Below are 22,743 nucleotides of genomic sequence, written 5' to 3'. Positions count from 1 at the left end.
AATATTTTGGAAGTGAAAACCATTTACAGAATGAAATAGCTTTAAACCAATTAAGCAACAATTCTACACAGGGCAACCTTTTGCTAAACACATACAAAGAAGAAATACTAACATTTAAAAGTATGTCAGCTGAAGTACCAAACCATGTATGTGTATGTTGCCGTAGAACTTTTTTATAAAAGTAACACAGAAACTGTAGACCTATCATACAAAATAGAAGACAATGAAGTTTCTAAATGGTTTGAATTAGCTCTCTATCTTGTAGCAGAAAACAAATACGAAATAACTGACCCCTTAATACTTTGCAGTTACTGCACTACAAAACTTGACAACAACCAAACTCCTTCACATCCTATCACAAATAATTTGGAATTATACCCAGTAACAAAACCCGTACAACAATTTAATTTATATGAGAGCATCATAATTCAAACAGCACACCCATTTCAAGCAATAATACCCCTTCAACCAAAAGCAGCAAAATTACCTCCCACTGAATTGGTAAAAGGCATTCGTGGAAAAGTAGTTTATTTACCATTAGATCTAAAAGAAAATGTGCATACTCTAGGAGTGCAACGTCCAATGCAGCAGTCTTTAATTATCTTAGTAAATGGAGTACCTACAAAAGACAAAAAAATATGGCAACAGCTGGTAAATTTACATAAAGTTAGACAAGCCTTCCAATATCTTAAAGAGAATAATGAATATTACAAAGAAATTAATATTGAAGAAAACTTGAAAGATACAACTGAAATAATTCAAGAAACGCAAGAAGCTGGTCAATTTGAGCTACTAGATCCTGCTACAATATCAAATACTTTAGACCATTATACAATTCATCCTTTGCACTCTAATGACACCATAGAAGATGTACTGGAAACGTACCAAATGCGTCAAACAAAAGGATCGACAATCAGCATATGGGAAAAAAGTATAGAAGCATGTGCTTTTCCTCTACTCTTTCCTACTGGCAAAGGAGGAAGGTATGAAGATAGACCTATTCAAATATCAGCTTCAGAATACCGCTCATTACGGATGTATTCTGAAGATCCCAGATTTAGACAAAATGTGGAATACACATTCCACCTACTCTTTAAAAGTGAACTAGCAACTTTATGTTACGGATTTGCACACATATTAAAATCAGGATCACACTTTCAAAGTATGACAGCTACACAATTATTAGAAAAAGTGCAACAAAAGGATGAGGTTTTACAATCAAATATTGCAAATCTATTAGCAAATATGCGTAGTACTAAAGAGTACTGGTTTCGACGTCATGGAGATGTACGTTGTATGATCAGAAACCTTGGCCCACCCACTTGGTTTGTTACATTAAGTTGTGCAGAATATGCATGGGAAGATATACATGATTTCCTACGCATATCAAATAAAAACAAAGGAAACATAGATATACTAACACCTGGAGAACTTTGTTCTTTGGATCCTGTTAATGTTTCAAGATATTTTCACCATCGCTTCATTGCTATGCTACATTTTATTTGTAATAAAACTGTTCCTCCCCTTGGAGAAGTGCAACACTTCTTTTGGAGAAAGGAACCCCACGCCAGAGGAGCACCACATATCCACATGCTTTTATGGATTAAAGATGCTCCTAAATTTGGTCAAGACAGTGATGCCACTGTTTTACAGTTTATTGAAAAAAATGTCACTTGTGAAATTCCATCAGAAGCCACAAATAGTGATCTTCATGTACAAATTTTACAATTTCAAAGATACAAATGTGGAAAATATTGTCGTCGCAAATACAAAAACAAAGGGAAATACTACACCAAATGCCAATTTGGTTTCCCTAGACCAGTTACAAATACAGGTCAAGTGAACAACCTCATGTCTTCAGTTAGACATAGTATTAAAGGTAAGTCACCTAAAATACATATTACATAAAAAGAAAAGAAGAAGAAAAATATATCAATGATTATAATACAATCATTGCCCACTTATGGAATGAAAACATAGATGTGCAGTACATTGCAGACAATTTTACTGCAGTTGCACGATATGTCACAGCATACTTAACTAAAGGAGAAAAGACAGAGCTCCAAGACCTCTGGAATGACCTGTCATCAGATAAAACAGTGTCTCAGAAATTATACAGCTTGGGCATAAAAATGCTCACCCATAGAGAATGTGGATCATATGAAGCAGCTGATCATTTAACTGGTACTGCATTGTATGGTAAATCTGAAAATATAATATGGCTAAGTCTTGCTCCAGCTAAATCTAGAAAAAGAGTTCTAAAATCATATGAAGCTATATAAACAATAGCCAAACATGATCCCAACAGCCAAGACATTTTAAAAACAATTTCTTGGACACATACTACCCAAACAGAAGTAATACTTTGGAAAACATGTGTCTATACCACATAGCCCAAAACTACACATACAAAAATAATAAGAAACCTGTTGAAAAAAAAGGTAAATATAGAGTGACAAACTGTGAAGGCAGCTTAGTTAAACTCACTAAACCACATTTAATTAATCATATCAAATTGTCATTAAAGACTCCTCAACAAAAAGAAGTATAGTACATGTCCCTGCTACAACTCTTCAAACCATGGAGAAAAGAAGAACAAATACTAGATAACTATGACTCATATGAGGATGCTTTCAAAGCAAATGAAAGCACTATAACTGATGTAAACTTTACACAGTACAAAACAATGTTGCACAATGAACAGCAACACAAAGAAGAACTCCAAGCCCAACTAGATAAGGACACTCCTGACAGTAGTCAACCTTCTGTAACAGGAAGCCAAGAACCACTGGGAGAACCACTAATAATAAATGAGGCAGAATTAGCTATGATAGAAGTAGAAAACACCGTGTGTCAGTATGAAGATAAAGAAGACTTAACTATACTACAATCAAAATTAAACAATGAGCAACGTAGCATTTTTCAAGAAGTAACATAACAAATTGCACATGGTGTAAAACAAGAAAATAAAGAATGTTCCTGCCATACTTATAAACCTATGCTACTGTACGTCAGTGGTGAAGCTGGTTCTGGCAAAACATTTCTAATCAAAGTCATTAGTAAGTTCCTTCAACAATTGACAAACAACAAACTGTCAGCTGTTATCACTGCCCCCACAGGTTTAGCTGCCTACAACATAGGTGGTGTTACATTACACCGATTACTACTATTACCAGTAGAACACCAGAACAAATTAGACTATTACAAACTTTCTGCAGAAGCTGCAATGGAACTACGCAGAGTATTGAAACAAATGAAAATGCTACTAATAGATGAATTGAGCATGGTATCCAACCTGATGTTAGCATTGATTCACCTCACATTACAAGAAGTACTCAAAACAGACTAATAAGAGCTCTTTGCAGGAAAACACATTATTATTTTTGGAGATCTGCTTCAATTAACACCAGTAAAAGGTGAGCCTATTTTTAAAACATTAGGTCACAAACTCTGCCGTAAAACTGTTGGCAGCATTGGAAATGTCAACCTTTGGCAACATTTCCAATACAGAGAATTAACAGAAAACATGCAGCAATCTGCAGATCTTACTTATGCCAACATTTTAAAAAGTATCAGAGTTGGTATACTTTCTAAAGAAGCAGAAGCAATATTGAAAACCCAGCACATTAATGCACTTTATGGCGATAATGCATGTGCTACAGATGGTATGGAACAATTAGCCCACAAAAATGTCAATTTTATGGCCTTAATGCCAACTCTTGCAAGCTGTTTCAAATTCAATGAAATCATGCTAAGTAAAGAAATGCAACCAATTATGGAAATTAGTGCCACAGACAAACTAGATGTACATGGTATGACACTACCCATGTGTGACCAAGCCACAACAAGACTAAATAGTTTAGAAAAATCAATCTCAAACACAGCAGGCTTAGAAAAGATATTAAAATTATCCTTAAATTGCAGAGTAATGCTTAAACATAACCTTGACGTGGACCAAGGACTAGTTAATGGAGCACTGGGTACAGTTGTTGGCTTTCAAACATACCCACGCGACAACAAAATTCAGTTTGTCAATATACTCTTTGACAAACTTTCAGAAGTAAAAAGGATAGGACGCTCAACAGCTAGATTCCTTCTCTTCAAAGATATGTATGTACGCAGAGAACAATTTTCTCTAACCCTTGCATACGCAGTCACCATTCATAAATCACAAGAACTTACCCTAGACAAAGCAATGATAGATATTGGTAACACAGTGTTTAAAGAAGGCATGAGCTACGCAGCATTATCACGCTTACGTACACTTGATGGTCTATTTCTAATCAACTTTGATGCAAGTAAAATAAACGTTGATATTCCTTGAATTTTAGAATACAATAGACTTTGCTCACTATACACCCCCCAGCTAAACACATATTCTGTTCCACAAAAAGTAAAACGTTATAAAAGAAAAATAAATCAAACAGAAATGCAACAGGATGTCACTGCAAATCCTCCAAAGAGAGTAAAAGAAACTAATACTTCATCAAGTACCACAAGCAAGAAAGAATCAATTAGGGAAATTAACCAGGTACTTCTTTAAAGAAGGAAGACAAACTCCAAAAAAAGCAGTTAGATACAGAACTACCTGGACCATTTAAATTCTCAAATATAGTTGGTGTAAGTTGCTACGCAAATGTAGCAATGAATATTCTATTTCAATTACCACCAATTGTTCACAACATTTACTTACACAGTACAGACCCATTGTGTATGCAAATGTTAGTACTTCACAGAAATGCAGCAAACAATTCTGATAACACATATAGTGTTTATGGAATAAGACAAATATTGGACTACTGTGCTGGAATGGTGAAATTCACTATAAACTCACAGGAAGATCCACAAGAATTTCTAATGTACTTACTACAAGTACTGGAAAACAAAAACATACCTATAAATGAAATCTTCCAGATTTAATACATGTGGAAACATACATGCACTCTCTGCAACAATGTGACACAAGAAGAAATCCCCAATGAATGTTTCATATATATATCAATACCAAATTGTGAATCCATTCCATTTCAGCGACTTGTACAAAATGCAAACCATGGTAGATTATGCTCTACTTGGAATTCAGATAATCGCTCTACGTTAGTAATACAAACACATAGTAAATACATAATACTAATGCTTCTACGTTACAATGCAGATGGTACCAAAAACAACTGCAAGCTGACTGGATTCACACATGGTCAAATATCACTTGGTAAGAAAACCTTCACAACAATAGGTATAATCTACCACGCAGGAGCCACAACCAATTCAGGGCAATACACTGCATATATAAAAAAGAAATGTGGATGGTTTGAATGTAATGATATTACCATTACTCTAAAGCAGAGATTACCAGGAAATCTTACAAACGCTTATTTGATGTTCTTAAAACCAAAATTTGATAACTAAACTGTATTTAAACCCTAAGTAAACTTGTGTTAAAAAAATATTAACTGTTAGAATACTCCAAAAGCTATCTAACTGCTCAAAGATTCTACAACAACTAATCAGATAAATGAATACCACTAAATTAGACCAATAAATACACAGTTAGACTACGCCAATTGGTATCTAACTGCTCCAAAATTTTATAATATCCAAACAAATAAATAATATGTTACTGCTCCAAAAAAATGCAAAAAGCCAAAGTATAAAGCATTAGCCAGAAACACGTGAACACTGAAAACAAACAAACAAATAAACACTAGCATAACAGAAAAAGTTTTTTTTTTAATCCAACATGGATTATTTTTCTCCCACAGACCCAATGATTTTAGCAACAAACACAGAAACTGAGCAAATTGCACAATACTCTGATTTGTAATCTACTAAATATGAGGGTCCAAAAAAAAAGTATGTGATTATACAATGTAATAAGTCATTACAAAATACTAATACTAACATGCTATTTTCTTTTATCACAGAAATTAACAAGAAATAAATGTACTCTGGTTACTAGACCAAACAGTAAGTATACAATAATAAGGAGAACCATCGCAGCATATCACATCCATAGTATCTAATACCTTTGTTCCTTATACATTTGTTTTTCACCCAAAGTTATAAGCAACTATGAATGTGATATGCTGCGGTGGTTGTGGCCAGGGCATAGAGTCTTGGGTGCATGGCCAAATGGCCGTGCACCCAAGACTCTATGCCCTGCCCACAACCACTGCAGCATATCACATCCATAGAGTCAAACATTTCAACTATGGTCTATGGAAACTTTTAATGTCCGCAGACATTATGAGTGTTCTTAGAACACTTTCAACTTGCCAGCGAATAATACGGACAGCATTTTCAGAAAAACCCCTACAAACATTTCAGAACAATGCAATAGTTCTTAGAACACTTTCAACTTGACAACGAACAATACGGACAGTGTCCTCAGAACACCCCCATTTCGTTTATTTGCGAACATTTCAGGACACAGTGAGTGTTCTAAGAACACATTCAACTTGCCATCGAACAATACGAACAGCATCTTCAGGACACCCCCTATGAACATTTCAGAACAACGCAAGAGTTCTTAGAACACATTCAACTTGACAGAGAACAATACGGACAGCGTCCTCAGGACACCCCCATTTTGTTTATTTGCGAACATTTCAGGACACCGCAAGTGTTCTTAGAACACATTCAACTTGCCAGAGAACAATACGGACAGCGTCCTCAGGACACCTCCATTTTGTTTATTTGAGAACATTTTAGGACACCGCGAGTGTTCTTAGAAGCGTCTTCAGAACACCACCATCTTGTTTATTTGCGAACATTTCAGGACACCGCAAGTGTTCTTAGAACACATTCAACTTGATAGAGAACAATACGGACAGCGTCCTCAGGACACCCCCATTTTGTATATTTGCAAACATTTCAGGACACCGCGAGTGTTCTTAGAACATATTCAACTTGCCGGCCACAATCCGCCATTCATATTTGCGAACATTTCAGGACACAGCGAGTGTTCGACAACGTCTTCAGAACACCCCCATTTTGTGTATTTGTGAACATTTCAGGACACCCCGAGTGTTCTTAGAACACATTCAACTTGACAGAGAACAATACGGACAGCGTCCTCAGGACACCCCCATTTTGTGTATTTGCGAACATTTCAGGACACCGCGAGTGTTCTTAGAACACAGTCAACTTCCCAGCCACAACCCCTATTCATATTTGCGAACATTTCAGGACACAGCGAGTGTTCGACAACATCTTCTGAACACCCCCATTTTGTGTATTCGCGAACATTTCAGGACACCGCGAGTGTTCTTAGAACACATTCAACTTGACAGAGAACAATACGGACAGAGTCCTCAGGACACCCCCCTTTTGTTTATCTGCGAACATTTCAGGACACCGCGAGTGTTCTTAGAAGTGTCTTCAGAACACCACCATCTTGTTTATTTGCGAACATTTCAGGACACCGCGAGTGTTCTTAGAACACATTCAACTTGACAGAGAACAATACGGACAGCGTCCTCAGGACACCCCCATTTTGTTTATTTGCGAATATTTCAGGACACCGCGAGTGTTCTTAGAACACATTCAACTTGCCAGCCACAACCCCCCATTCATATTTGCGAACATTTCAAGACACAGCGAGTGTTCGACAACGTCTTCAGAACACCCCCATTTTGTGTATTTGCGAACATTTCAGGACACCACGAGTGTTCTTAGAACACATTCAACTTGACAACGAACAATACGGACAGCGTCCTCAGGACACCTCCATTTTGCTTATTTGCGAACATTTCAGGACACCGCGAGTGTTCTTAGAACAGTTTCAGTTTGCTTGCGAACAAAACGGACACATATTGAGTCCTCAGAAAACCCCCCATTCAGTTTATTTAGAACATTTCAGAACATCCGTGATGTCCGCAGACAAATCGAACACAAAAAGAACGTCTAACACATAAAAAAACACAACTTTCATCCTATCTGATACACTCCCACGCTCCCCAAACACTCCTACACACCAACACACTCTACTGAATACAAATTTTGAAAAAAGTTTCACCGCGCTGTCCGCGGACGTCCGCGAATCCAAGATGGCGGGCGCTACCGAAAATCTGACGAGCTTCACGCTCCACGCCGGCCAATCAGCCAACACGTTGCGTGTCGCGGACATCACGCAAGTCAATGGACCAATCAGGACACTGTCCGCGGACCGAACAGGGAAGTATGTCCGCAAAGCGGATGCAGATATCACAAATTTTTTTTTACCTACTTTTTGGTCATTTTTTAAAAAACTACTGGACGGATTTTCACCAAATTTGCAAAAGCACGCTTTTGGGACCAAGCCACTGTTCCTGGTCCAAATTTGGTGAAAATCCATCCAGCGGTTTGGGCTGTAGATGCGAGCAAAACATTTTTCCCATTCAGTCTATGGGAAAAAAAAAGGTTTTGGGACCCCCCTATAAGTTTTCCCCCCCTGGACGAATCCTCACCAACCTTTGCAACTTCAGAGTGACCCAAATACTTTTTATGCAAAGTTTGGTGAGGATTCGTCCAGGGAGAGCAAAGTTATAAGCTGCCCAAAAAGTGCTCTTCCTATAGAAACACCAACTTAACCATAACTACATGGCCACTACCAAGGCCATGTAATATATATATTACACAGCCTGTGGTAGCGGCTGTGTAGTTGTGGTTAAGTTGCTAAACCTATAGTAGGAAGAGCACTTTTTGGAAAGCTTATAATGTCCTTCCCTCTGGACGAATCCAAACTTTGCAAAAAATGTATATGGCCCACTGTGATTTTTTTGGGAAAGTTTGGTGAGGTTTCGTCAAGGAGGGCAAAGTTATAGGTGGGGTCCCAATTTTTTTTTTTCCTTAGACATAATGGAAAAAAACTTTGCTCATAGCCTAAACTGCTGGACGGATGTTCACCAAATGTGTGCCAGGAGAGGCGGCTTGGTCTCATATGCATGCTTTTGTAAATTTGGTGGAAATGCGTCCAGTAGGTTTTTGTAAAACAGGCAAAATGTAGGTGCCAAAAACAGGAATCCAACTGGCCTGGAGGGCTATGTAATGTTTGCGGACAGACAATGTGCCTGATGATTGGATGGAAAAAAGCATGACATGCGTCAAATTTTCCCAAAATGCTGCCATGTTGTATTCGCAGATATCTGCGGATAGCATAGTGGAGGACAGGGCTGGGAAACATGTTTTGCGGTATTTGGTGTTTGAAGGAGGTGTGGGAAGGGTGGGAGAGTGAAAGATGGTTATTATGATGTATTTGTTTAGGTGGAAGAAGACCTACAGCCTAAGGCCTCCAGCCATGGACCCAAGAGCCCAGGGACTGCCCAAAACCACCACAGCATCATACAGCCATGCACCCAAGATTTTGCCCACTGGCTATAAGCATTGTAATAATATGTGTGCAGCAATGAAATTTGGCTACTGGAAAAGTACAAGTAATTATACATACTGTATAGGCAGTGTACACTTTTTGGAACACAGTGAGACAATACCATTGAAGTGAAACTGGTACTTGTTTTCATATTTTACACATTGAGGTGTAGGGGCATTTGTAGAGAGGATGGATTGCTTTGGTGCATTGGAGAGTTGATGGTAAGTTTGTTGGGGTTTTTTTGTGATGTAATGGTGTTGTCTGTAAATGTAATATCCTCAACCACTACTATGTATGGCAATTAGGTTTTTATGCTCTTGTGTGTATGTGTTTTCATTACAATATGGTCCTGTGTTGGTTGTGTGAATGCAGTCATCTGTAGAGAAGTTTGCAAGGTATCGTTGTTGACATTGGCAAGTTTCCATTTTTTTTTTAGATTACTGCTTAATTTTGTTAGTGATTTTATTCTGGTTAAAATTAATATAAACAATTTCCTTTTGAGGAGCGTTACACTGTCAGTGAGAGCTTCTAGGATTCATTTTGTGCGGTTATTTTGAAGGGTTACGTGTGATTTCTGTGTTGTTTGATTGTGAAGTACACCACGGTGGAACATTTTGTGTGACATGAAAGGGGAGTGCCTTCAAAAATGTTATTGTTCTGATCATTCAGGCATCTCCTGTTAAGCATACTGTGATCAATTATACCAGTTTTTCTATGCATCTTACCTTACTTTTACTCACTTTTATACATGCAAAAACAATGTGGGGCCGATTCATGGAACAAAAGTGCGCCGAAAATCCCAGCGCAAGCAGGCGCAAGGAGGCGCAAGCGGGAGAAAGCAAGCGCATGCGCACGCGTGCGAGTCAAGGAAAGCGCTGCGCTACTTTCCCACTGGTTGTGAGCCAAATCCGTGCATGGCGCACGCTGGCGCACACGTCTCCAAACAGTGTGAGCTAAGCGCACATAGCACTGCGCACACAAACAAAAGTGGGCGGAACAGTGGGCGTAACACGCGGAATGGGGAATAACGCGTGAAAAAGAAGGCGTAACTGGGGAAGTACTGCAGGGAACTACACAGAACGCCCACACGCACGCGAACAACCCGTTTTCATGGATTCGAATATGGGAAACCCGCGCAAGGCAAAATACGCACACAGGCGTCAATGGGTCCGCCACGCAAAGGCAGGTGGGAGCGTCCCTGCGCACAGCATAAAAGTGCGTGCAAACAACAAACACGTACATACAGCTACGATGAATGCCCCATTTGTCGCAGCACTGATCGTGGGACACCGCAGGAGAATAGCCAGGGCATGCATTTTTTCACCACGGACAAGCCTTTTTGGGATGCCTGATGACCAGGTCTATGGCAGGTAAAGGTTTCCACCCCATATCATCCTAGACCTGGTCAGGGAGTGGGAAGATGACCTAACATCCCCCACCTTCTGCTCCCAAGCATTGAGCCCCCTGGAGAAGGTGCTCAATGTCCTGCATTTTTTGGCCAATGGGTCTTTTCAGCGGACTACTGCCATAGTGGGGGGGGGAGTCTCACAGGCCATGCAGTCACGCTGCCTACACCAGGTATTGGCAATCATGACAGCGCGCCCCTCAGTCCGCAGGCAAATATACATGCCCAGAACACCCACAGAAAGGCAGGCCGTTGTCCAGGACTTTTACAGGGTGGCACACTTCCCCAAAGTGCTCGGTGCCATAGATTGCACCCATGTGGTCCTACGTCCACCTAGGGCCACTGAGCACATCTACACTGGCACTGGCATTCCATCAATGTACAGGTGGTATGCGATGCAAAGGGAATCATCACCTCTGTCTATGTAAACTGCTCCACCCATGACAGTTTCATATACAGAATGTCTGCCCTGAGCCGGGCCCTGGAATTTGGGCAGCATGGCGACACATGGCTCCTTGGTGAGTACAAATGCCCGTGCACATGCATGCATGTCACACACACACACAAATACACAAACCCCAATAATCACAACCATTACCACCTCTCCAGCGGACAGTGCCTACCGTCTGAACAACCACATGATGACGCCAATCCGGAACCCCACCACACCACCCCAGGTAAGATACAATGTGGCCCATGTTGCAACCAGGGCCCTAGTGGAGCGCACATTCGGAGTGCTCAAGTCACGCTTCCACTCCCTTGACCGCTCTGGCGGGCAGCTACTCTATGCACCGGCAGTAGTATGCAGGATCATTGTGGGAGCATGTGTCCTGCACAATGATGCAACACGGCAGGGCGTACCAGTGGACATGGTGGTGCCCCGCCATCCCCAACCACAGGCACAGGCACTGCCCATGGGAGGGGATAGGGCACGTGGCGAGGAAGCCCGGACCCAGCTTGTGGCCAGATTTTTCACCTAAACTCCCAACCCTGCGGAGTGCACACAGGCCTGGCACAAACCAGGTGACAATCGATGATGACAAAGAGACAGTCAACTGTCACAACCTTACCACCCTGAGATTGTTGCCATGGAATTGCCGCATTGTGTGCATCCCTAGCTACTTAAACACAAGCAATCCTGTGTGACCAAAAGGCACACATGCAAGGTGTGAATCACACAGACCTGCAAAACAGGCCATGACTGTCACTGGTATGCCACTCAAACCCTCCCAAACCACGACATGACATGGCAAGCAATAGCCATACACCAACACAGTACCAAAAAGGTACACATTGCCATGTGAAAAATGTAAATGGGCATCAGAAAATGATGCCTGACATGGATTCAGATCAAATGACTGACCAACAACCTCCCACCAAAAATAAGTCATACCCAAATGCATTCCAAAAGTTGTACTTTAAACATAACAATGAATGCCTGTCCACATGCACAATGTGCATTGCAAAATCAACACTGCAGCTACTGTGTGCCGTGTCCACCTCCTGCAACACACTGCTCAGCGCACAGCACAGTGAACAACCATTGTGTGTGATGTACACCCTGAGCATCACATATAAGCGACAAACTACATAAAAAAAAAATAAGCATGTACAGGATCCACAAATGGTCATAGAACATGTGCTGCAGGGACTCAGTGGGCACCAGATGGCAAACAGAGTGTACAGGTGGACATGTAAGGGTGGTTGTACATGTAGTGGATCATATTGCGAGTGTGTGGGTCAGTAGGGACATGCACTAAACATATGCATGTGAAATCAAGTGACCATCAGTGTCCTCTACACATCACATGTGAACATTCACCATGTGTATACCCCAGCATGTAAAATCACAACTAACCCCTCACACCTGAAAGGTAAACACAACACATGAACAGGCATTGATCAGCAGAATACATCATGTAAAATGGAAAGCACAATTACAATTTTAGGGTGCCCATCACACTGCAGGGCAAGGCAACTATCAACAAAACACCCCCCCTCCCTCACAAATCACCACGACCAACTGCACAACTGCATCTGGGTTATTCATCCGACATCCTTGAATTCCACCTGGCCACATGATCACCCTTCCCCTTTGTCACCATCTCCCACCGTGTGTGTAAAAAGTTGCCAGCACCCTCAGAGTGCACCTAGATTTGCAAAAGCACAAAATCCAACAGAACTCAAAGCAGGACAACACAGAAGCCAAGCAAATAGCCTGCAGGCAGTAAAACAAACCAGAACAGCCTCCAGTAGATGACTTGAAGTAGCAGTACGCCACAAAGGCCAAGTACTACCACAATGATGTTAACAACCAAGGTAGCACAGTAAAACAATGTCACAACAGGATCTGAACCATGTGTGGCACATAACATAGAATGATGCACCACGAACGGATGTCTACTGTCACAGCTCCCGTGTACAGGCGCAGGAGTGGCATGAAACAACCAACCCCACCGTGGTCTGGGTGCCTGCAAGGTCTAACTCACACAGGCCTCTGAGACCCTGGTGGGGAAGGAGGGTCAGGGATATGCAGTCGGGACAGGCATTGGCATACTGGATAACCAGAATGAGGGGCATGAGAGGGGAGTAGGATTGACATGGGAAAGTAGGGAATTCACCAAAATGTAGCACACACATTAACACATACACAATTAGATCAAACTTGTTCACATGCACATAGCACCAAATTACTCGAATGTAAGTCAAAGAGAAACTTATCTCTGGGGTGAGTGCTGGCTTCCTGCCTGCGCACTCTCAGGTCCGGTAACAGGAACATTTCAATGCTGCAAAGAGAGCCACAGTTAATAATATGTGCGTGCCCAAAACACATATACACACCACCAAATATGCCCCACAGTAACAAAATACACTACAAACAGACAAATTTGTTTGGATGCTTCATACCCATACGTAACATTACCCCTCTGATGGTTCCTACACAATCAATGCAGTAAGTCAGGCACCGAAACACCAATGTGTCACGATTCACACAACATGCAATGTTCCCTGTGTAAGCAGACAGACGCATACAGCAAGGTCTGACTTCAGAACAAGTCCTGTACCAACATGACCAAAATAAAGTAGCCAGTGCATGTATCAATTTCTACTTGGAAATGAAATGCACTGCACCCGAGTCTGTCCCTTGCTGTCTGTCCCAGTGAGCTGCTTTATTCCATGTCTCGGTACGCTACATGGCTAATACAAGTGCCTCAATGGACCATAGTGGACCGGAGGGTATGTGCCACTGCCCCTGCAGGTGCCCCAGACAACTTTCACATCAACTAACCATCAGTCCACTAACACATCTGAGCTATATTGTGCGCTTCTACACCAATATTTGTCCAAGTGCACCGTCAGTGCTGCATGTTCAACTGGCCAGGTGGAAGGTTTGCTGTGTTGTGATCCCCCTGTGCTGCCACCTTGCCTGGAGTCCCTTAAAACACGTCATCGATTTTCGGATGTATGATCGCAATCCCTGTGCCTCTGCTTGCGCACACATGTGCATGTCGGCAGCACCAAACGTGTCCTGATTCCAGACATCCAATGGCCCATGTCTGCTGGCAAAGGTGGTCTTGAGGCTCATCCCCCTGCAGAAAGTGCATGAAACACATGATTAATGCTTAATATTCATCTGTGTGTGTCTCTTCACACATTACATGACAGGACCATCTCAGAGACGTACATCAGAAATCACAACATCAGTCCGTCTTTCACAGCAACAGTGTGGAACACACTATCTACGGCATGATTTGCAACAAGCACATGTTCATTAAAGATAAGAAACATACTACACAATGCATAGCAATGAATGTACACATGAATCATTAAACACCCCATCTAGCAAAAGAAGAACAGTGGACAATTACACCTCAATCATCCCCAGTAGGGGTGTTAACACAAGTTCCACAGCAGCAGACATGCCACATATATGACAGTCCATTGCCCTTGTGTAATAGGCTGTTACACCGAACCATCCTTTCGAGCCCATGGATAAGGGAAGCAGGAGTGGCATATGTGAGTCAAGGACCCCAAGCAGCAAACAGATACACATGACAAGCTTGAAAGGCCCAGCTGGAACAGACAGTGGATGCTTTCAAAAGCCACAAAGCATCACACCGTCACATGAAAGCACAATAGACTAGCAATTTTAAACTATATTAACTAATTACACTAACTATGAAAAACCTACTTTACCTATTTAAACTAACTATCAAACAGAAACTCAACTAACAAAACTAAAAGAAAAATCAAAAATAGCCACATACGACCCTGGGGGCACCCAGGAGGGGGGAGGTACAGGGTGCTGCTCAACACCCACATGCGATGATGCTGAGGAAAATAAAACCTCCATGGGCTCAACGCCTGCACAGTCCGACCTATGTGGGAGATAGATTGTCGTCCGAGTCTGGCTCTTCCTGGAAAGGAGGACGTGACACAGGAGCATGACCACGCCTAGCCGCAGCTTGCCCCTCGTCGGCAGCAGGTCTGCCGGATGGGTGAGCCTGGTTCTGTGTGGTGATGATATGTAGGTCTGCATGCAGAACCTCCCGTGATACACGTGCTTCCTCTTGCAAGGAAGCACGTATAACACAGAGTTCATCCTGCAAGGCCTGGCTTGACAACAGCTGCACCTCCTGGCAAGCATGTAGCTCAGCCGAGATGGTACGCTCAAGCTGTGCAAACCTCTCCTCTGTCCGCTCCCTCTGGGACATCAGAAGGACACCCAGAGTGGATCTGAGGGAAGCATACTCCTCCCACAGGGCCTCCATGTGTGCCTCTGTGTGAGCAGCAATTGCTTCACGCAGAGACAACATTTCAGCCTGGTGTGCCCTGTCTGAGGCCGCCATGCCCAGCCTGAGTGAGCTGGCCATGGACCGTGCTGCCTGCTGCTGGAGAAGCACCTGCCTAGCAGGGGGAGCACAGATCGGGCCATACGCTCCATGCTCTCAGCGATGTTCTCTATTGCTGCCCCCTGGCGTTCAGAATTGGCAGCCATGTCTTGCCCCCACTCAGTATACAGCGGTTGCGCGTGGCGACTGCGTTGCTGGGTTGACCCCTGCGGGACCCAAGGACTGGGTGTCCTCTTTGTGTTGGCACCGCCCGCAGCTGCACGACTACATGCCCCCGTCGACGTGATGTCCCAGGCACATCAGTGGCTGGTGTGGAGGGTGACCCTGTGTCCCGATCCACCACGGGCAGAGGTTCCGAGGCTGTCTGACCCCTCAGTGCAGGTGTCACGGACAGAGGAGTGTCCACATCAGAATCACTCACCCCTGACATATGGACCTGATGCTCATACAACTCAACATGGTCGTCAGAGTGTTCATCAGGGCTGGACTCATAGGCAGCCAGAGACAAGATGGACTGTAGCACTTGGTGGTTTTCGTGGCCTCCCACCCCACGACCCCCACTTGTGCTGGGTTGATGTAGTGATAACAACTCTGTGCCTGGCATGACAACACCATCCTCCGGCTCTATTGCATCATCACCTGAAAAATAGAGAGGAAAAAACACACTATAAACCACACACCGACACCAAACACATCAGGCAGACATGTGACACACAAAATAGAACCTGGCATGCATGCTGGATAAACTTGAAATTGCTTCTGTGATTAGAACTGTGGAAAGGTGGCAGTGTGCACTGAAGTGGGTCTATGCAGTGCAGCAAATATGTATGTTACCCACTATCTACATGTACAAGGACTTCATGGTGTGTGTCAGAAAATGTGAAGGCAGTGCAAGGTCAACTTCAGGCATCACGTGCAATGTGCATTCAATGGGTAGCATATCTACAAGCAAACCACCCCTCCCCCCAAGTGCAAAAGCAGGGATGCCTAGCATGGTATCAAAAGGCTGACCATAGACCTGTGTATTGACAGTGTTGACTAGCATCAACAGCATCATGTGAGTCAAGTGACAACACAGCAAATGATGATGGGACAGTAAGCAGGACACATGATGAAACCTCTGGAGTACACCCGCGTGTGAAGAAGACACTACACCAGTTGGACAGAGTCATTGCCCATTAAACAGGCTGAGGCCTGTGACCCACACAGATTGTCAGACCCTAAACATGTGTGCAACGCAGTACTGAGCCACAGTTGACATGGGAAGGCAGATGAAATGCATTCAATTTGGGTCATCATGAACTTGTGTAACAGTGATCATCCAGTCATGGACACATATGGGCATGCGTGAAATGCACATGGAGCATAAATGGGCACTCATGTCCCTGCGGGGCATCTGACCTCTGCACAGTCCAAGTGAGACACCCTGAATCAAGTACTATGGATGTACCTCAATGGATATGTCTTGCAGATTGGCCCCTGGATGTTAGAATGTACACAGGAGGCATGACCAGGGTAGTAACCAAGGGCAATATTGTAGCAGACCAGTGCTAAAATGGAATTGGGGTGCAGAGCATGGGGTTGAGGGGCAAGGGAGCATTCCTACATTGTCTACCCCCTTGCAGACAGAGGACACATGCACGTCAGTCATGCTATGCATAGTTCCTGGGCTAAGAGGAAGGTCACCCCACGCTACATGCAGAAGTGCCAGTGAGTTGGAACATGGACTGGAGGGGCATACTGGTAACCAGCATGTGACTAGGGTGCAAAAGTGGTGATGTGCACAGTCCCCGTCTGCTCCACATGTCCACCATCCAGCAGAGTAGACATGCATCAGGGAAGCATTGCATTACTCGCACATCATAACCATGTACCCGTGACATGTAGCGGGAGTCATGCACAACACATCACACAAGTAAAACACACACGTCCTCGACAAACACGCATCAACACTCAATGGACTGGGGATCAAAGTCCGGCATCTCTCCCACTCCTTCGACCAATTCAGATGGTATGAACTGCGCAACGAGTGACTCATGCGGAGTGAGGTCTTCCTCCTCCGGTGCAGGCTCACCGCCAGTCACCAGAGTCAAGTTGTCATTTGAGGCACGCTTAGCCTTAGCGCTGCGTTTGAGGTCATTCCAATGCTTTTTGCACTCTTGCGCCGTGTGCACCTCATGGCCGAATGCACTCACATATTCTGCAACTTGCTTCCAGTGGGTATCACAGTGGGCAGCCATAGTCTGACAATTAGCACCCACTAGCATGTCACGGCTGTGTTTCCGCACGTAGCCCACGAGGAAGTCCAGTTCCTGTTTGCAGAAAGGCTTCTTCCTCGACATGCAGAAGGTCGTGGCTGTGTGTGGGGTCCCAGCCTGTGCTGCAGGTGCAACCTTCCTCCTCTTGGATTATGGCGCAGACCCTGGCTGGCTAAAGCCGCCCTGATCAGTATGGCCAGTGGGTTCAGTGGATTGGGGAGTGGCAGGTGCAGGGACGACCAAATGCCTGACTTGTGTCAGTGGCAGCTGGGTGCCCTCTTATGGACCCTGCGCAGCAACATCCGCTGTGGCAGGGTTATTGACCGCAACTGTCCTGGTTGGCAGACTCACAACTGGGGTGTTGGTGAGTGCATCTGCCCCTGCACTTGTCAACACCCGGCTGTTCGGGGTAGCAGATGACATAACTGCCCCAGGGACACGTGTCTTGGTCAGGGCAGCCCTGCGTGCCCCTACGGTTTCCCTCCTGGCCTGTTGGAAATCTTTGAAGGGCTCTTCAAGTGCCAACGCAGCCTGCGCTGGCAGACCCTGAGCCTGGGTGGTGGTGTCAACAGCTGCACCTGCAGCTACCACTACCCTTGGGCCCATGGCAGTCGATGAAACGGACTGCTGGGTCACACGGGCGCCAGTGCCAGATGCAGAAGCTGCATCTCTCGGAACCACAGGGGGTGGTGGCATGACTGCACCGACACATGGCACAACATCGTGCTCAAGTGCCGCAGCCCTGGCTCTTCCCCCTCTGCAGCCACCCTGGACACCCTGCAGTCCCCCTACTCCCTGGTCAACCCGACCATGTCTCCGACCACGCCTCCCATGAGGATGATGCCCAGCTGAGGCGCCCCTCACCTTTGGTGGCCTCCCAACCATGGCACATATGTAGTAGTGCCGGCACAGATGGAATAGTGCCAATGGGAGGTGTACACCACAATTGACCTGGGCAATTGGGGTGAAGGTGGTGGGATGCAAGATGTTAACAGACCCACTGCACCTGCAAGGCTGTATGTGACCCTGGTGATGTAGTGACGGGTCACGCAATGCTCAGGCACCCCAAAGCTGCAGTAAAACCGTGCACGCAACCCTGCAGCCTACGTGCGTGGAATCAACCTCCCGCAGTACGCGGTGGCACCCAGTAACACGAAAAACGCATACGCGTGGGACACGCAGACTACTATGACCTCGAAAACAGGTGCGATACACAGGGGCACCCGCAGTGGGAAAAATAGCGTGTGCAACTCATCGTCTGACTAGCGCGATGCAGAAAACCACACGTAGCCAATACCCCCGCCAAAAGAAGAGATATGTCCTTGATAGCTGTGAAGTTATGATGGCGTGCGAAACAACACGAAGCAGGAACACACGTCGGTCTCCACGAAAGGCACGTACAGCAAACTGCTGGCCCTGCTCACCTTTAACCCGTGCTGAGGGAAACACCTGCACGCGTCAGGTCACTTACGCGCTTATGCTCTTTCCTCGGATTACACGCATTCACACGCGGACGTGCAGTTTTTTCACACGTGATAAACCGCTATGCCCACGTCAGGAGGGAAACACCCGCGCGCGTAACATCACAGAAGCGCTTACGCGCTAAGGGCCTTTCATCCAATGAAATCCCATACGTGTGCTGACGCGCTTACGCGCTAAGGGCCTTTCCTCCAATTACACGCTGATGTGCAATTTTTTCACGTGCCAAATCACTCCGTATCAAGCTGGCCATGCAACAACACACGGAAGACCACTCTCCTGCCCAGAAGGTCAAATTACTGCCCCCCAGTGCCCCGAGCACGCCCCCACCAGCCATCTGCTGCTGCCTGTCAGCCTGTTGAACACGTGCCCTGCTATTTGGTGCCTGCACATCAGCCAGGGTTCCAGTTGCTGTGTCCACCCCAGCTGGAAGAGAAGACTCCAGACTGGGATACCATCGCTCTACAGCCCAGCCCCAGGACCCAGTTGCCCACCCACGCCTGCCTCGGGGGTCGCCATGTCGGGGCAAACACCATCTGAGACCACTGGCGACCCCCAGCCAGAGAGGCATAGGGCCACCAGCTTCAGTGTGAAGGAAGTTGGTGTCCTGGTGGAGCATGTCCTCGGTCATTTTGATGCCCTCTTTGGAACATCACGCACCAACAAGGAAGAATGGGAGAGGATCTGGGATGACGTAGTGGTTGCCATCAACGCGGCATCAAGCATGTCAAGAAGCGCTGGGAGGACTTCAGGTCCAGGACCCTCTACAAGGCTCGGCGGCTCGCAGAGGGGGGCGGGTCAGCATGAGTGACATCCAGATGAGGGTCCTGGAACGCGTAGGCCCAGTGCTCCACGCCCAGATCCTGCAGATGAAGACCCGTCTGGAGTTGAGCGGTAAGTGGCCAAGCATTGGTGTGTGAGACAGGGCATGTTGCAGTGTGCTGGTAGTCTGATACTTGCCTGTATGTGTGACATAGGCCATGTATGGATGTGTGTGTGCAGGGACATCATGGTCATGCATGTGAGACCAGTAATGTGTGAACCACATGGTTGGTGCATGAGTTACAATGCAACATGGGTAGCTGTATGGCAAATGCACACATGAAAGCATGCCCGTGTCTATTCTTGCACATGGTGGGGGTGTGAGGGATGGGTGCTGCTGTCATGTACATGTATGGTGCACATGTGTGTGTGACTTCGACACGCCATGGATTCATGACACATGTCTGAGATGATGTGTACATTCACTCATGCAGTGCGGTCACGTTGTATGCACTGTGTCTATCCACTGTGTCTGTGGTGTGCAAGGCATGATGCATGACCCTCCGGTGATGTGTGTGCATGGGATCAGTGTGAGCCATGATGCATGTGAGTTTGAAGGCAAGATTTTGGTTAATCGAGGCCCTTGTACATGGATTCTGATGTTGATTGCATGCGCTGTGCCTGTTCATGCATGTGCGTTGCGTGCATTCACCCATGTTTTGTGGAGGGACAGGATGGAAGTGACGTTAGACACTGCAACTCATGTGTTATTGCTTCCTGTCTAGGGGAATGTTGTACTGTACCCTGATGCTTGTGTTCTATGTCTCCCTCTACACAGCGTCAAGTGAAGAAGAGGGCGGAGATGGCGCTGTGGAGCCAAGTGGCGGGGATGCCTCTACCGGGCTGCGACGCAAGGCCCAGCCACCCTCCCAGGACTTGCCATCATCCGGGAGCAAGGGGGCTAGTGCCGCGTCTGCCACTACGGCTGTGGCGGAAGGGCCTGGTGAGCCCCCACAGGGGCTTGCAATGGCAGAAGACGGTAAGGAGACATCCAGGTTGGTGGAGGAGGAGCCTGCTACTGAGCCGCACATGGGGCCTGGTGGGGGTAGTACCAGTGGTGCAAGTGGTGCAGTCCAGGGCCAGGGTCAGGAGGCAGCACAGGTCACCGCGGAGGGGCCTGTGAATGTCCCTGTCCTTGACCCTGTGACTGCACCACCATGCACCAGCAGGGATGCCCCGTCCCAGGCCCGTCTGCAGGTAGGGGAGAGTGCCATGTCATCTGCCTCTCCTCTACCTGCGGACGAGGAGTCCCATGAACGTATGGGCTCCGTCCTGATTGGTGTTGCGTTGCGCACGCGTGACATTCGTGATGACGTGCGTTCTTCCTGAGCAGAGAACGCACGCCATCAAGTTGAGCAGTGTCGCGACGTGGCACTGTTGGGATGGGACCTGGTTGGTGGGTGCCTATATGTGATGCACACTCTGTGGAGACTATGCGCCAGTCGTTCTCCCAGCCATCTTCTGACCCAGATTCCACCAGGGCCCCCTGTGGACCTGGCCTGGCCAACACAGCCAGTTTGTTGGAGATCCCATCCCTGCCACAGTCGGGAGTCGGCGGTCCAGCAGGGGTGGGCACCACAACTGGAGACCAGCTGATGGAGGATGTGCAGGCATCATCGGACAGGGCACATGGACAGCAGCAGCAGCAGGAGCAGGCTCTAGGTGGGAGCAATGCTGTCTCGGGGCCATCGACATCAGGGGGGCAGGCATCGGCCAGAGGGCAGGAGGACCCTGGAATGGATGTGTCTTCTGTGTGGCTGCGGTTGGGCCAGCGTATAGGTGCGGAGCGGCGGCGGGCAGAAGAGGTGTGGCTGACCATGGTCAGGGCGGAGTTCTCCATGCGTCGGGCGTTGAGGCGGGCAGAGTGCCTCGAGGCAACTCGCAGGGAGTTGGAACAGGCCATGAGACCTCGGGGCCAGGACAGAGGCCTGCCTCCAGCAAATAGACATGGAGTTCGATGATGCCCTGGCCGAAAACATCAATGAGTGAGCCGCAGGACTTGCCCGTCGCCATTGTAAATAGTTCATAGTGTTAGGTTTCCTTTTTTTTAATTTTGGGGCTTTTGGACTATGCCACACACTTTTGTAAATAGATTTTTGTTAGGTAGGTTATTAGAGAGGTTTCATTTGTTTTGTTGGGCTCATGGACTCTTGAAAATTGTGTTGTACATAGTTGGACGTTGGATTTATTTTGACATTTTAATTTCATTTCAACATGGATCAATGGATTTACCTTTTTTGCATTTCATTTGGATTTGGTTTGGTGGACAGAGAGTTTTGGCCATTTTTTTTGGATTACTTGGATTTTTTTGAGGAATTTTTTATTTTTTATTTGGACATGCATTTCATTTCATGTTTGCCATTATTTTAAGTACTTTCAGTTGGTTTCCATGTTAATACATTTTGATCTTTTACTTCAATGTGTGTGATTCACTCATTGGGTTCATGCATGTTGACATGTGGGTTTACTCAATCAATGGCAACCTGTGTGTGTGTGTGTGACGGACATCTGTTGATGTACATAGTTGACTTTTGGTTTGTGTCATGAGATGAGCATGTCACTGTTGGATGGGTGAGT

The sequence above is a fragment of the Ambystoma mexicanum genome, chromosome 4p (genome assembly GCF_040938575.1).
Source record: "Ambystoma mexicanum isolate Mex_15411 chromosome 4p, UKY_AmexF1_1, whole genome shotgun sequence".
NCBI classification, from domain to species: domain Eukaryota; kingdom Metazoa; phylum Chordata; class Amphibia; order Caudata; family Ambystomatidae; genus Ambystoma; species Ambystoma mexicanum.
This window is presented reverse-complemented; position numbering follows the sequence as displayed.